Source organism: Scyliorhinus torazame, chromosome 3 (genome assembly GCF_047496885.1).
Source record: "Scyliorhinus torazame isolate Kashiwa2021f chromosome 3, sScyTor2.1, whole genome shotgun sequence".
Classification (NCBI taxonomy): Eukaryota; Metazoa; Chordata; class Chondrichthyes; order Carcharhiniformes; family Scyliorhinidae; genus Scyliorhinus; species Scyliorhinus torazame.
In genome coordinates, this window is record NC_092709.1 from 159,593,089 (window position 1) to 159,610,332 (window position 17,244).

Genomic DNA, 17,244 nt, shown 5'->3' on the forward strand with positions numbered 1-17,244 from the left:
CAAAAGACCCAGGAGCGGGAGCTTCGGGTCGTGAAGGCGAAGGCAGCCGAGAATGAGGACGATATACAGGGCCTGGTGGTGAAGTCGGAGATACAGGAGGCACATCAGAAACGATGTGTGGAGAGGTTGGAGGCACTGGAAAACAACGCAAGGAGGAACAACCTGAGGATTCTTGGTCTTCCTGAAGGTGTGGAGGGTGCGGACGTCGGGGCATATGTGAGCACGCTGCTGCACTCGTTAATGGGAGCGGAGGCCCCGGCGGGTCCGTTGGAGGTGGAGGGAGCATACCGAGTTATGGCGCGAGGACCGAGAGCAGGAGAAACTCCCAGAGCCATAGTGGTGAGATTCCTCCGTTTTAAGGATAGAGAAATGGTCCTTAGATGGGCGAAGAAAACTCGGAGCAGTAAATGGGAGAACGCGGTGATCCGCGTTTATCAAGACTGGAGTGCGGAGGTGGCGAGAAGGAGGGCGAGCTTTAATCGGGCCAAGGCGGATTAAAAGGAAGATAAAATTTGGAATGCTGCAACCGGCAAGACTGTGGGTCACATATCAAGGGAGGCACCACTACTTTGAGACGGCGGATGAAGCGTGGACTTTTATTGTAGAAGAAAAACTGGAATGAGTGGATTATTAAAAAGAACGTTTGGACAAAGTGGTGGGGCGAATGGGGGGGGCGAAGAGGGGTTTTATGTTCTAATCCTGCGGTGTGGTAACTTTTCTCTCTCCCACAGGGGGTGATGGGGGGAGGTGGGGAGGGAGAGGAGATGGGGCGTTGGCCATGGGGGGCGGGGCCAAGGGAGAAGCGCGGGCTTGGCTCCCGCGCTATGATAATTATGGCGGGAATAGAGAAGCAGGAAGGAGGGGGCGTCGCACGGTGCGAGCCGTGGTCACGGGGGGAAGCCGAGGTCAGCCAGAGTTTGCTGACTTCTGGGAGCAACATGGGGGGAGTAATTACGCTAGCGGGGGGTCTAGCGGGGGGGGTGGGAGGGGGGAATTACTGGGTTGCTGCTGCTGGGGAAAGGGGGGAGCGGGTACGGGAGAGGATGGGCGGGGGGGCACCGCCTGGGGGAGATACAGCTGCGTGGGAACTGGGTGAGAAGCTGGAAAAAGATGATGGCTAATCGGCAAGGGGTGGGGTGGGAAGCCCCCCAACTCGGCTGATCACGTGGAATGCGAGAGGGCTCAACGGGCCGATAAAGAGGGCACGGGTACTCGCACACCTTAAGAAACTTAAAGCAGATGTGGTTATGTTACAGGAAACGCACCTGAAACTGATAGACCAGGTTAGGCTGCGCAAAGGATGGGTGGGGCAGGTGTTCCATTCGGGGCTAGATGCGAAAAACAGGGGGGTGGCTATATTAGTGGGGAAGCGGGTTATGTTCGAGGCAAAGACTATAGTGGCGGATAACGGGGGCAGATACGTGATGGTGAGTGGCAAACTACAGGGAGAGATGGTGGTTTTGGTAAACGTGTATGCCCCGAACTGGGATGATGCCAATTTTATGAGGCGGATGCTAGGACGCATTCCGGACCTGGAGACGGGAAAGCTGATAATGGGGGGAGACTTTAACACGGTGTTGGAACCAGGGCTGGATAGGTCGAAGTCCAGGACTGGAAGGAGGCCGGCAGCAGCCAAGGTGCTTAAAGATTTTATGGAGCAGATGGGAGATGTGGACCCGTGGAGATTCAGTAGACCTAGGAGTAAGGAGTTCTCGTTTTTCTCCTATGTCCATAAAGTCTATTCGCGCATAGACTTTTTCGTGCTGGGTAGGGCATTGATCCCGAAGGTGAGGGGAACGGAGTATACGGCTATAGCCATTTCGGATCACGCCCCACACTGGGTGGACTTGGAGATAGGGGAGGAAACAGGAGGGCGCCCACCATGGAGAATGGACATGGGACTAATGGCGGATGAGGGGGTGTGTCTAAGGGTGAGGGGATGTATTGAAAAGTACTTGGAACTCAATGACAATGGGGAGGTCCAGGTGGGAGTGGTCTGGGAGGCGTTGAAGGCGGTGGTTAGGGGGGAGCTGATATCAATAAGGGCACATAAAGGGAAGCAGGAGAGTATGGAACGGGAGCGGTTGCTGCAAGAACTTTTGAGGGTGGACAGACAATATGCGGAAGCACCGGAGGAGGGATTGTACAGGGAAAGGCAAAGGCTGCATGTGGAATTTGACTTGCTGACTACAGGCACTGCAGAGGCACAATGGAGGAAGGCACAGGGTGTACAGTATGAATATGGGGAGAAGGCGAGCAGGTTGCTGGCACACCAATTGAGGAAAAGGGGAGCAGCGAGGGAAATAGGGGGAGTGAGGGACGAGGAAGGAGAGATGGAGCGGGGAGCGGAGAGAGTGAATGAAGTGTTCAAGACATTTTATAAAAAATTATATGAAGCTCAACCCCCGGATGGGAGGGAGAGAATGATGGACTTTTTGGATCGGCTGGAAATTCCCAAGGTGAAAGAGCAGGAAAGGGTGGGACTGGGAGCACAGATCGAGGTAGAAGAAGTGGTGAAAGGAATTAGGAGCATGCAGACGGGAAAGGCCCCGGGACCGGACGGATTCCCAGTCGAATTTTATAGAAAATATTTGGACTTGCTCGCCCCGGTACTGACGAGGACCTTTAATGAGGCAAAGGAAAGGGGACAACTGCCCCCGACTATGTCTGAAGCAACGATATCGCTTCTCTTAAAGAAGGAAAAGGACCCGCTACAATGCGGGTCCTACAGACCAATTTCCCTCCTAAATGTGGATGCCAAGGTCCTGGCCAAGGTAATGGCAATGAGAATAGAGGAATGTGTCCCGGGGGTGGTTCACGAGGACCAAACTGGGTTTGTGAAGGGGAGACAGCTGAACACGAATATACGGAGGCTGTTAGGGGTAATGATGATGGCCCCACCAGAGGGTGAAACAGAGATAGTAGTGGCGATGGATGCCGAGAAAGCATTTGATAGAGTGGAATGGGATTATTTGTGGGAGGTGTTGAGGAGATTTGGTTTTGGAGAGGGGTATGTTAGATGGGTGCAGCTATTGTATAGGGCCCCAGTGGCGAGTGTGGTCACGAATGGACGGGGATCGGCATATTTTCGGCTCCATAGAGGGACAAGGCAGGGATGCCCTCTGTCCCCATTACTGTTTGCACTGGCGATTGAGCCCCTGGCGATAGCGCTGAGGGGTTCCAAGAAGAGGAGGGGAGTACTTAGGGGAGGAGAAGAACACCGGGTATCTTTGTATGCGGACGATTTGTTACTATATGTGGCGGATCCGGCGGAGGGGATGCCAGATATAATGCGGATACTTGGGGAGTTTGGGGATTTTTCAGGGTATAAATTGAACATGGGGAAGAGTGAGCTGTTTGTGGTGCATCCTGGGGAACAGAGTAGAGAAATAGAGGACCTACCGTTGAGGAAGGTAACAAGAGACTTTCGTTACCTGGGGATCCAGATAGCTAAGAATTGGGGCACACTGCACAGGTTAAATTTAACGCGGTTGGTGGAACAGATGGAGGAAGATTTCAAGAGATGGGATATGGTAGCCCTGTCAATGGCAGGGAGGGTGCAGGCGGTTAAGATGGTGGTCCTCCCGAGATTCCTCTTTGTGTTTCAGTGCCTCCCGGTGGTGATCACGAAGGCTTTTTTTAAAAGGATTGAAAAGAGCATCATGGGTTTTGTTTGGGCCGGGAAGACCCCGAGAGTGAGGAAGGGATTCTTACAGCGTAGCAGGGATAGGGGGGGGCTGGCACTACCGAGCCTAAGTGAGTACTATTGGGCCGCTAATATTTCAATGGTGAGTAAGTGGATGGGAGAGGAGGAGGGAGCGGCGTGGAAGAGATTAGAGAGGGCGTCCTGTAGGGGGACTAGCCTGCAGGCTATGGTGACAGCCCCATTGCCGTTCTCACCGAGGAACTACACCACAAGCCCGGTGGTGGTAGCTACACTGAAGATTTGGGGACAGTGGAGACGGCATAGGGGAAAGACTGGAGCTTTGGGGGGGTCCCCGATAAGAAACAACCATAGGTTTGCCCCAGGGGGAATGGATGGGGGATATGGAATGTGGCAAAGAGCAGGAATACCGCAACTGAAAGATCTATTTGTGGATGGGAAGTTCGCGAGTCTGGGAGCGCTGACCGAGAAATATGGGTTGCCCCAAGGGAATGCATTCAGGTATATGCAACTGAGGGCTTTTGCGAGGCAACAGGTGAGGGATTTTCCGCAGCTCCCGACACAAGAGGTGCAGGACAGAGTGATCTCAAAGACATGGGTGGGGGATGGTAAGGTGTCAGATATATATAGGGAAATGAGGGACGAAGGGGAGACTATGGTAGATGAACTAAAAGGGAAATGGGAAGAAGAGCTGGGGGAGGAGATCGAGGAGGGGCTGTGGGCGGATGCCCTAAGTAGGGTAAACTCGTCGTCCTCGTGTGCCAGGCTAAGCCTGATTCAGTTTAAGGTATTACACAGGGCGCATATGACTGGAGCGCAGCTCAGTAAATTCTTTGGGGTGGAGGATAGGTGTGCGAGGTGCTCGAGAAGCCCAGCGAATCATACCCATATGTTTTGGTCATGCCCGGCACTACGGGGGTTTTGGATGGGGGTGACAAAGGTGCTTTCAAAAGTAGTGGGGGTCCGGGTCGAACCAAGCTGGGGGTTGGCTATATTTGGGGTAGCACAAGAGCCGGGAGTGCAGGAGGCGAGAGAGGCCGATGTTTTGGCCTTTGCGTCCCTAGTAGCCCGGCACAGGATATTGTTGATGTGGAAGGAAGCCAAGCCCCCGGGGGTGGAGACCTGGATAAATGACATGGCGGGGTTTATAAAGCTAGAGCGGATTAAGTTCGTCCTAAGGGGGTCGGCTCAAGGGTTCACCAGGCGGTGGCAACCGTTCGTCGAATACCTTGCGGATAGATAGATGGAAGGGGAAAAGAAGGCAGCAGCAGCAGCCCAGGATTTGGGGGGGGGGGGGGGGGGGGGGGGAGGGGTGGGGGTGGGTGGGCGGGGGGGTGTAACTTGTGACAAGGCAGTTGCCAATTAGGGCTAGTTTTCATTTTTGTTATTTAATATTTATTCATTTTTTGTTTTTTGCTTATATAAAATAGGTCATTGTTATTTGTGCTGTTATAATATTGTGTAAAGGGTGCACAATGTACTGTGTTGGTTGACCAAAAATTTTCAATAAAATATTTATTTAAAAAAACAACAACAGCTACTCCCATGCTTCCATGTTCTTGGCCAGCTGCCAGGATCTAATCAGATTCGTTGTAGCTGCTCTGATCTCAGTCCAACGCCTTTGTGAGGGGTGCAACTGAGATTGGGAAGTTTGTAGTACAGGGATCAAAAAGATATCCTTTCGGACAATGTCACCACAGTGCAATATCCTTGTTTCAGGAAAGAAGGTCAAATTTATTTAGTTCCCTTCAATTAAATCGCCTCTCAATCTTCAATGAAATTCAAGTCAAGTTTACACAACCTGTCCACATAATTTAATCCGTTAAGATTTGGTGCATTCTTCTAAATCTGCGCTGTGACCCTGAAGAACTGGAGCCACAAGAGGCTTGAGTGGGTGATTTTATTAACTCATGGCTGGCTTTTCTTGCAGGGTAATTAAAACAGGTGTATAGCCTACCTCACAAGTCTATCTCAGATCTCTCACTTGGATGCACAATTATTCGGTACTGATGTTGATTTAAAGAAATAAATCAGACACTTACTAGAATGGCCTTTATTCACTCATTTCCCTGGAATAGATTAAATGGTCAGTCTGATCACAGACCAAGACGGGAAGATTCTGGGGCATCGGGAACAAATGATGTGCTGGGTCTGATGATGGGCGGCACGGTAACACAGTGGTTAGCACAGTTGCTTCACAGCTCCAGGGTACCAGATTTGATTCCCGGCTTAGGTCACTGTCTGTGCACAGTCTGCACGTTTTCCCCGTGTGTGCGTGGGTTTCCTCCGGATGCTCCGGTTTCCTCCCACAGTCCAAAGATGTGCAGGTTAGGTGGATTGGCCATGCTAAATTGCCCTTAGTGTCCAAAAGGGTTAGATGGGGTTGCTGGGTTGCGGGGAGAGGGTGGAGATGTTGGCTTGGGTGGGGTGCTCTTTCCAAGGGCCAGTGCAGACTCGATAGGCCTGGTGGCCTCCTTCTGCACCTTAAATTCTATGATTCTCTATGCTGTCTGTGCCCCGTCAGTCTGCATGGTCTCCTTGGAGTTGGCTAATTAACAGGCCCCATTCAAGATTCAGGGATGGCGGGCAGGCTCCGCAGGCTGCAGGGCCAATCAGAGTGCCCAAGGCTGTGGGCAGTTGGCAACCCCAGTGAGAGAGGTGGGCACTGTCAATGTAAGCGAGAGACTGCAAGAGCGCCTCAAGATGGAGGTGACTTCTGAAGACTTGTTTTACGGTGGTGGAGGCAGCCCGACATTGGCCGGCCATGGCATCTCTTGGGCCTGCCACAGTCAATGGTGTTTCCCATTGTTCTGCACCTAACTCCACCGGAACCCACGGCAGTGGGTTGTCATTGGTGGGACCGGAATACCCTACTGCGGGAATAGTCAGAAAATCCCACTTTTACCTAGTCCTAAAACTTCAAGATGTTGAAATTTGATTGTGCAATGGCCATTTTTTAGGCCAATGGCAAGAATGGTGGGCCAGTCAGAGGTCTGCTGCCCAGCACATTGGGAGTACATGTGGAGTATGGTGACCGTGCCTGAAACAGATGTTATCCCTTTCCTTGAATAAATAAATGACCTAACACCTGTTCGAGGCCCTCATTGACAACACAGAAGGATAAGCCAGTAAAATGTGGAAATGACTGATACTGGTCTGAACTGGAGTTCCATTTTAAAGTAGATAAGAATAGTTTGGACCAGTACCAGTCATTTCCAAATTTTACATGTTTTTCCTTATGTGAAGGTCAGTCAATGCTGGCTTCATTCAGTAAAACCTGAATAGTACCGAAAAGGTAAATTGTTGAAATTTGCTTAACTCTTTGCCGAGAAGGCTGTGGAGGCCAAATCACGGAGTGTCTTTATAACAGAGATAGATAGGTTCTTGATTAATAAGGGGATCAGGGGTTGTGGGGGAGAAAGTAGGAGAATGGGGATGAGAAAAATATCAGCCATGATTGGATGGTGGAGCAGACTCGATAGGCCAAGTGGCCTAATTCTGCTCCTATGAAAGGCCCAAGCTCCATTACAAGGGGTCTCAGACCTCAACATTCAGCAGAGGCATGCCCCCAGTTTCTCAATACAAATCCACAACTGCGGTACTGCCTGAATCATGTTATCGGATAGGGCTAAATTGCAATATGTTTTCCTTGCCATTTCTGAGCATTCCACCCAATCTGCATAAATGGAAAAAATATGAAGGTGATTAACCTTCTATTTTTTCCCTTGATAACTATCTGGGGATTCCAAGAATAAAATGAAAAGAAATACATCGTTCAAAGGAAAACCCAGACAGACAACATATATAAGTTCCACATTATACTGTGCTTTGGGAATTTAATAAAATAATTTTTCTCTTCTTGTGTCATGTTACATTGATGCAATGATTGATTACATTCATTTTGACAATCTGGAATTCAGTTTTAATAAAGCAATTAAGGGATTAAATTGAAATAAATTTACATTTGTCTGCATATAATTATAGTTAGAATTACGAATGGAAATACCACCTCTTCTTGACCATGCAAAAGCAATTTATCTTAACTATAATGGGAATGTCTGACTGTGACCCTTGCCTGGCCTAAAATCAAGTCAAATCAACAGTTTGGGTACTTCAGAGCATTTCCAGCCCCAATAGGTATTTAATGTCATCTTCTTCCCAAGAATACATGGCCCAGATCTATCGCTCTCGAGATGGTCAAACCTGGGAAGTACCCAGGAAAACTCAATGCAAAGATTCCCAAAAGAATTGCCTGAGAAATTTCAACTTCCGATGGACAATTCCCCTACGTCTGGAAACCCCCAAAAGAGTCTCCACTCTCCGTCAGAGTCAGAGATTTTGGAGGGTTCCAACTCACTTATCAGAACCCAGGAAATTTTACAGAGGAGAAACAATGGGCATGATTGGCCTAATTTAAGTAAAACATTTCTAAGTGTCATTTTCGGCACAATTGGCGGGGTGTTTAACGGCACTTAGTGCCAGAAATGAGTCCCCATGAGCTTCTCGCCATTAATGGCTGTCTCGCTGTCTGATTCGCCAAACTCACATCTCACATAAGGGGGAGTTGCTTTTAAACGCGCCCTCACCACACTCCCAGTCAACACACAAGCATGTCAGGGCACAGACCTGCTCCTCGTTTTGGGGATGCTGACCTGGCCAGACTTCTTGATGCCGTCGAAACAGGATGGGACATCGTGTTCCCCCAAGGGTGTCGGAGGCGCAGCGGCAGGGCCACCAGTACCGCCTGGAGGCAGTGACAGCAGTTGATTGTGCTGGCAGCATGACATGGAGGATTGCCGTCTAATTTAGGAAGAAGACCAATGACCTCCACTGAGCTGCAAGGCGATGCCAGTCTCCTGGCATCAGTTCCGCTACCACCTCTCAAACATTTCCCGCACCCACCCCCACCCCCAACCCAGTGGCTGACACATAGCAGCCTCCCCACATCCAATTTTCATGCTTGCTCCTCCAAACACACAGGCACCCACCAGCACAAGCTCTTCATGTCCAGATGCAGTGCCCACACATGCCACCTGCTATTGACTCCCTGATCCATCATAATGCACTCTCTTTGTCCCTGCAGGACAAGATAGCCCATAATCTGTGGTAAAAGGCAAAGACGGCGGGGTGGAGTACCAAAGATTCGAGTCCTCACCCCCTGTAAGGAATGGGCCCTAGAAATCGCGGGGTTGACCGAGGAGAGAGCAGTCACTTGACAGCGAGGTTAGCCTGTGCCACAGAGGTAAGAATCTACTGCTTCTTCACCCAGATGACCTGTCGCAAGTGAATTGTTCATGTCAGACAAAATGATCCTTCCTCTCACTGACCACATGTCCATTGTCTCACAGGTTCTCCAGCTGATGGAGTCGTTCCCTCCCTGCTCCACCCGAGAGACCATCTCGGAGAATTCCGAGGAGACCACCATTGAGGCGTCACAGTATCACCTCCACCTTCCACCAGTCCAGAGACACACACCTCAGTGGGCAACATTAGTGGACAGGCTTCTGGGGCACAATCTGGTGAGCACCACACAGTTACTGGTGCACATCAGGTGGAGGCAGGAACCTCCAAGGGGGTCAACGGTCGGAGGTCTGCTGGATTCCTGGACTCAGCTGAGTCTCAGTCAGATGCCGAGTCTCTGGACAAGATTATCCCAGAGCTGAGGCAGGTGATAGGAGACAGCCATGAGATTCAGGAGGGAATGCTAGCGACATTCCAGTGAATGAATAGTCAATTGGAGGAGTCCTAAAGGCTATGGGCACAGGAGATGATGTCAACAATGCATGGCACTGAAGCCAACACTGCTCGGGTGGTGACCACAGAGGAAAGCCTGGAGCACGACATCAATGTCTTGAGTGGTGGTGCCCAAGGCATGGCTCAGTGTGTGACAATCATGGCTCAGGGCCTCGACATCCTGTCCAGTCGATGAGGGACATGTCCCTTTCGCAGGTAGACATTTCCAAGGCACTGCAAAGCATGGCCCAGTGATTGAGGGACGTGTCCCAGATGCAGATGGACTTGCCGAGGCACTCCCCCCCACCCCCCCCCCGCCCCACCCCTTGGGCACAGAGGTCCAAGTTCAAATGTCCAATCAGAGGACAGGTGTGAGTGTGCTGTAAGCAGAAAGACAGTAGTCAGACTTTAGTGTAAACTGAGAAGCACCAGAGCTACCTCACAGTGAGTCCTCATCACTATCCTGCCTTTTGTATTGACCCACTGACAGCCCCGAAACAGGCCAAACACTCTTGGAGGGTGGATGGGGGAATAAGGGGGAAACATTGATTGGAAGGGGTGATTGGGGGAAGGAGGGATGGTGGAGGGGTCAGCTGATGGACAAAGCCTCGTCCTATGAGAATCTGGGGAAGTTAGGACCTCCCTGGTCCTCCAGAAATGCCGTACCCTTTCCGTCTCCTGTCCTGCAACACCCTGGGCTCATCCTCCAGGCCCTTCTGGTCTGTTTCCTCCTCTTCTTCCTCAGATGAGGCTGCATTCCTCCTCCTCCAGTATGTAGCCACACTGTTGTACCAGGTTGTGAAGGGCAACACAGACCACCTAAAAGTGGGAGACCCTCTGTGGGGTGTACTGCAGTGCACCACCAGAGCTGTCCAGGCATTGTGTCATGTGAGAGTACCTTTAAGAAATGGGTGTTTAAGAAATGTACCTTTAAGAAATGGGTATTATCAGTACTGTCAGAGAGTGGGTGGAGCTGGGCTGTCTGTCAGCTTTTTACTTTTGTTTTTGAGTCGGCTGTAGGGTGTGTTTTAGTTTCCTTTTCAGTGTTGGAACTGAAGCCAGACAAAGCAGGTATACTGCTGTTCTCTCTGCCATCAAAAGACTATCTCTTGATCATTTGGGGAATTCAGAATTATAAATGTTCTCAGTCGTGAATGTAAACCTGATGTGCTTCTGTTGAAAGGTGTTTTAAGTCTTATGGATGTTAAAAGTAAAGCTTTAAGAATTACTTAGTGTTGTAGTCTTTGGGGGTTGTATTTGAATTAATGGTTGCTAAGATGTTCACTGTATGTTTTAAAAAGGTTAACTTGAGTTCATAGAATAAACATTTTTTGCTTTAAAAAATACTTTTCCATTTCTGCTGTACCACACCTGTAGAGTGGGCCGTGTGCTCCCCATATCACAATCTACTAAAAGTTGTGGGTCAGGGGAACTCCATGATACACTTTGGGATTCTCTAAACCCTGGCCCATAACAGTTGTAACCGCATTTTGAATAATCCGATGCACCGCATATACCTCATTGGCATTGCCAGGGGCGGGTCCTTTGGGGAGCCCCATTTGTGGGTGTTGCTTATGCATGGTGGTATGTGTGGTGGTGGAGGGGGAGGAGAGGGAAGAGCCCTGGTGTTTGTGAGGTGTCGGAGGGGTTGCAGATGCTGATGTTGACATTGTGGTTGGGGGGGGGGGGGACCCGATTTTCTGGGGAGGTGGTGGTGGTGGGGGGGTGGGGGGGAGCTGTCGTTCATTTAAATTGAAGATTGGGTGCCCTTTAAATAGGGCGCGTTGATATTCAGATTCCTTGCCTTGCGGGCATCTTCAGGCCTCACCCCACCAACTGACGGTGTGAATCTCGCTTCCCCTTTTAACATGCGCAGTGAGTCGTTCAATTTGTCGAGGAAAGCTGGCCGTAAAGCCTACAGGCCTCACACCTGTTTTCTCACCTGAGCCATTTTTGGGAAGATTCCGCTCTATATATTTGGAATGAATAATAAGCCATCCGTTTACAGTCAGCAATACAAAAGAGTGGCAACCTTGTGCCTACCAAAAAACAACTACAGTTCACTTACAACACATGGATTGCACTTACTGCGTGCCTCATAGAACGGACAATCCAGGAATCCAGTTGCGAAAAGTGACCAAATGATCAAACTGCATTTACAGAAAAAGTCTCTCTTTTCATTGATAAAATGCTCCTTATGTTTGTTTTATCACATACTTTCTCAAATCTTCTCTGAAAGGTTACAGAGAACCTGCTGAGAATTCAAATTTATAATGAAAGCATCATTTGAATGCCAAAGTCTGGCTGGTATCATGTGCCATAGAATCGTAGGATTATACAGGAGGAGGCTAAATGCCTATTGTGTCTATTCTTGCTCTTTGAATGAACTGTCTCATTCCCTTTCCCCCTTCTCCTGACGCCATGATTGACTGTTTTATTGTTTTATGTTTTTATTTGCTGCATGTTACTATATTAATTTGCATGAATTAAACTTAGTACATTTCAAGAAAAACTTGTGTACTTATAGCACCTTTAAGATAATAAAATGTCCCACACCAATTCAAGGAACATTGGAAAACAAAGAATGACACCAAGAAATATAAAGAGCTCTGAGGAAGATTTTCAAAAGCTTTCTCAATGAGGTAGATTTTCAAGGGTATCTTGAAGGAGGAAAGTGATGTAAAGCGGCTAAGAGGTGTAGGAGAGGCAATGCCAGAGCTTGAGACCTGCATAACTGAAGACACACAATCACTAATGGTGGAGTTGTTAAAATAAGGCATCCTCATGAATCCGGAATTAGAGGAGTACAAATATTTCAGACAGTTGTGAGGCTGGAAGATATTGCAGACATAGGGAGGGTGAGACGATGGAAGGATTTGAAAACAAGGTTGAGATTTTTAAACTCAAGACGTTGCTTGACCGGGTGCCAATGTAGGTCAGCAAGTATAAGGATGAGGTTCTTTTTCCAATTAAGGGGCAATTTAGCATGACCAATCCACCTACCCTGGACATCTTTGGGTTGTGGGGGCAAAACCCATGCAAACACGGGGAGAATTTGCAAACTCCACATGACAGTGACACGGGGCCGGGATCGAACCTGGGATCTCGGCGCCGTGATATCGCAGTGCTAACCACTGCGCCACCGTGCTGCCAAGTATAAAGACGAATTAAGTCAAAGACAACAGAGTTTTGTTTACAGAGGAAAGAATGTGGAAGACGAATCAGGAGTGCATTAGAATCGTCAAGTCTAAAGGTAGCCAAGTAATGAACAAGGGAACTCAGCAGCATATCAGCTGAGACCGAAGCAAAGTCGGGCCATGTTACAGAAGTGGAATAGGCGATCTCACTTTTGGTACAAATATGGGGTTGGAGGTTCCTCTGGGTATCAAATGTGACAATAAGATTTCAAAAAGGTTGACTTAACAGTTGCCTGGGAGAAAGCTGGAGTCAGTAGCTAGGGAATGGGGACTGGAAACACAATTTCAGGCTTCCCAATATTTAATTTCTGCTCACCTAGGTACTGGATGTCAGATAAGCAGTCTGATAATTTAGCAATGGTAGAGGAGTTCAAGAGAGGTGGTGGTTAGGGAGAGCTGAGTGCTGTTAATATACATATGAAAGCACTACACTTTTGGATAATGTCCTGAGGGGCAGAATGTGGATGACAAGGAGGAGGGGGCCAAAGACTGATCTTCAGGAACACAAGGCGTAATGGTGCAGCAGCATTAAGAGAGGCTATTTCAAGTGGCAGCACAGTGGTTAGCAATCCTGCCTCACAGCACCAGGGAGCCACGTTCGATTCAGGCCTTGGATGGCTCTGTGGAGTTTGCAGATTCTCCCTGTGTCTGTGTGGATTTCCTCCGGGTGCTCTGGTTTCCTCCCACAGTCCAAAGATGTGCAGGTTAGGTGGAGTAACGGGATTAGGGAGGGGGTTGGGCCTGAGTAGGGTGCTCTTTCAGAGGGTCAGTGCAAACTAGATGGGCCGAATTGCCTCCTTCTGCACTGTAAGAATTAAATGAATTCTAGATGACACTCCGGCTATGATAAGATAGAGAAGAATAGAACCAAATAAGGTAAGCGTGGGAACAGATTTGGGAGCTGACAACACATTCAAGCACTTTGGAGAGGAAAAAGAGGTTGGAGATGGGACGGTTGATTGCAAGGATGCTGAGGAGGAGAGTTTTTTGGAGGTGAGGGATGATGATTGCAAATTTAAAGGAGTAAGGGAAAGAATCATTAACAATATCAGTTGACCTCGGGGGCAGGATGGGCAGTTGAGTCAGATTGAGGAAGCAGGAGATGAGTTTCATGGATACTGAGCTCAGAGAGGAGGTACGGGGAGCTCGGGCATCATGCAGTGAAAGATACAAGGACAGTGTTAGGCAAAGAGGAGCATTGCAGGAAGTTTAGCTAGATGGGCGAGGGAATGGTTTGAGGTTCACAGGAGCATTGTTGTTGGGAAAGAAATAGACAGTTTTAAAAAAAGGTTGAGAGATGACTGGATGGGGGTCCACATACACAATGCTCCAACTCTGACACCTGAGTTTGGAGTCAATACAAATTCCTGGACAACAGCCTATAATTTCTGTAGGCTGTAAAACTCTTTTGAGATAAAATATGGCCAATCTCAATCCAGTTCTTGATGGACAAATAGTCCCCGATACAGAACTCCCTATAATCTGCCGGTAAGTGATGGCGAATTGTTGACATGACAAAGAGAAGCCATACACGTACGTACTTGATGTGGTAAATAGAAATGTCATCATGCATAAACACCAATTAGTAACGCCACTTCAAAAATCTGACATAGCCCAGATATACTCAGAAGTAAATGTGAACCTGGACCTTATGTCAAGTAGAAATGAAAGGTTGCACTGGAAGTGGATTGGGATGTGAATAGGTGATAATTTGGCTGCAGATATATTTAATACTTGATCAACTTGCTCTTGGGGAAAAATCTTCAAATGCATAAAAGCTGTTTTCATCCATGATGGATTTTTAAAAATGCTCTGAAGGGTAAAGGAAGTGCTGAAATATGCAACATTTTAGCTTGGAGTTTTCGAGGTACATGCCCACAGATTGCTCGATTTTCTGAACCATTGCTGTGTGCATTTTCTAGTGTTTTGTACCCTAGTATAATTCTCCACTAAGGGGAACCTGCTGAAGGTGTCACCTTTCCAATGAAATGTAAACCAATGTCCTGGCTGCCTTCTCCGGTGGTCTTAAAAGATCCCATGGCTCTATTCCAAGAAGGGTAGGGGAGTTCTCCCAGTGTCCTGTCCAATATTCATCTCTCCACCAACAGCACTAAAAGCAACAGATTATCTCATTGCTGTTTGTGTGTCCCTGCTGTGTACAGTTTTGGCAGCCACAGTTCCCTCTATTACAATGACTATACTTCAAAAGTATTTCATTTGCTGTGCAGTGCTTTGGGCATCCCTGAAGCTGTGAGAAATAGTTCAGAGGCTTGGGGTGGTCTGATGATTTAAATGCCTTTGGCAGATCAGGGGCACATAAGAACACAGGAACAGGTGAAGTCCATTCAGCTGCTCCAGCCTGTTGTGCCATTCTATTAGGTCATGGTTGATTCATACCACAACTCTGTTGACTTTGTTCCATGTCCTTTTATACACTTATCCAACAAACATCTATCAACTGCAGTCTTAAAAATGTCAATTGACTGCACATCCAGAGATCCCAGATGGCATCAATCTGAGGACAGCCTGGGGTTGGAATTCAGGGTATATACTTCAAGAGTCCTCTCCTGCTACCTTTTGCAACTCCTTCTTACTCACACTGTGTACTTCTCAGTGCTCCCTGTTTTATTTAAACCCTGTAACTTCCGCTGGAGTGGATATTCCTGGTCTAACACTAACAACATGTGGAATACATAAGACAAAGTAATGTAAAATAAATGGCCTCTCAGCCTGTAGTCCGACAGAAATAAGTAAAGTAAAATAAATGTTATTACCTGCAACACAACCTAAGGCATATATTTTCAGTAGCCTCTGCTACTAAATAGTGGTGTCAGGTAAGTTTGGTATTGGAGAATGGGTAAGTGGAATTAATACTCATTGAGGGAAAAGAATGGTGATTAAAGATCATCTCCTGCACGTCCTGTCGTGTTGGGTGTTCTGGTGTACAAACGATCCAACACAGCTGGAGATGGTGTAACTCAATTTTATTAACTACTCAATTGTAACAACACACTGCTAACTTGGGTACGTGCATTGCCAGCTAATCTGTGGACCCTGTCCTATCACTATCTGGGTGAGGCACTCAGCACATGGTGAATGTCTAAGTGGCGGCTCTGAGCTCGGTGCTCTGAGCTGGCTGCTGCTGGAATGAGCAGGGACTGTAGTGTCCCCTGTTTTTATAGTGCGTGTGCTCTCACTGGTGATTGGCTGCGATGTTGTGTGTGTGTTGGTTGGTCCTACTGCATGTCCATCAGTGTGTGTGTGATTGCACCATGATATGCTGATCTAAATATCATGACATCCCCCCTTTTCGCAAAGAATATGAGCCTACATGATAATAAATAAAGAAGTGTAGTGAGTGCATCTAATCATGTGTGTGCAATATTTACAACAATATGTACATGTGGCTATACAATATATACAGGAAGGTGCCAGGTACAGAAACTAACTATGTTACACCAAGAACGAAACCAATGTTAATAAAAAACGATAACAAAATCTTAAACAGTATGGCAAAAAGTCTGAAACAGTATATCAGAACAGGTCAGTGAGTCCAATATGAAAAGGTTCATAAATTAAGTCTCTCAGGTGGGCGACGAATTCGGGTTGACCACCTCAAGGGTGGGTCAGGATCCATCGGCTGAGGAACGGGCCGGGCCACGGTCGAGTGAGGAGGATGCAGGGTGTCCGGAAGGCCAACAAAGTCCATTGCAGGGACAACAGGAGGGCGTGGCACCAGTGCAGGATCATGTAGCGAGCGCGTAACCAGATGAAGGGCACGCCGATTGCGGCGGCGAATAGAGCCATCAGGCAGACAAACCAGGAACGAGTGGGGAGCTATCTGTCAGAGAACCTCAGCGGTTGCCGACCAGCCGCCCTCCGGAATGTGTATGCGGACATTATCTCCAGGCACCAGGGCAGGAAGATCAGTCGCCCAAGCATCATGTGTCGCCTTTTGTTGCTCACGTTGTAGTCAGAAGTCAGATCCTGCATCAGCAGCCTTGCAGAAGAGCCTTTTAACGATGTGGTTGCCCTTTTCTGCTTTGCCATTCGACTGAGGGTGCAGAGGACTGGACATCACGTGTGTCAAGTTGTATGAGCTGGCGAAGGAAGACCATTCCTGACTCTCAAAGCAGGGGCCATTGTCTGACATCACAGTGAGTGGAATTCCGTGGTGAGCAAAGGTCTCTTTGCAGGCCGGGATGACAGCCGATGACGTGGTGTCGTGCAGGTGTATGACCTCTGGATAGCTGGAAAAGTAGTCGATGGTGATGATGTAGTCCCTGCCGAGCGCATGGAACAGGTCCACGCCCACCTTCAACCAGGGGGACGTGACCAACTCATGGGGCTGAAGGGTCTCATGGGGTTGTGCCGGCTGAAACCGCTGACAGGTCCCGGCCAGTACACAGCCTCTCGGGCCCTCCGCCGGCACTTCTCAACGCCGGGATGGCCTTCGTGCAGTTGTTCTAAGAGAAGCCGGTGCATGCTGTGTGGGATCACGATGCGGTCCAGCTTCACGAGGACACCATCAACAGCTGCCAAGTCGACCCGAATGTTGTAAAACTGTGGGCATTGTCTCTTGAGCCACCCGTCCGCCATGTGGCGTATCACATGTTGCAGAAGGGGGTCGGCCGCAGTCTCACATCGAAT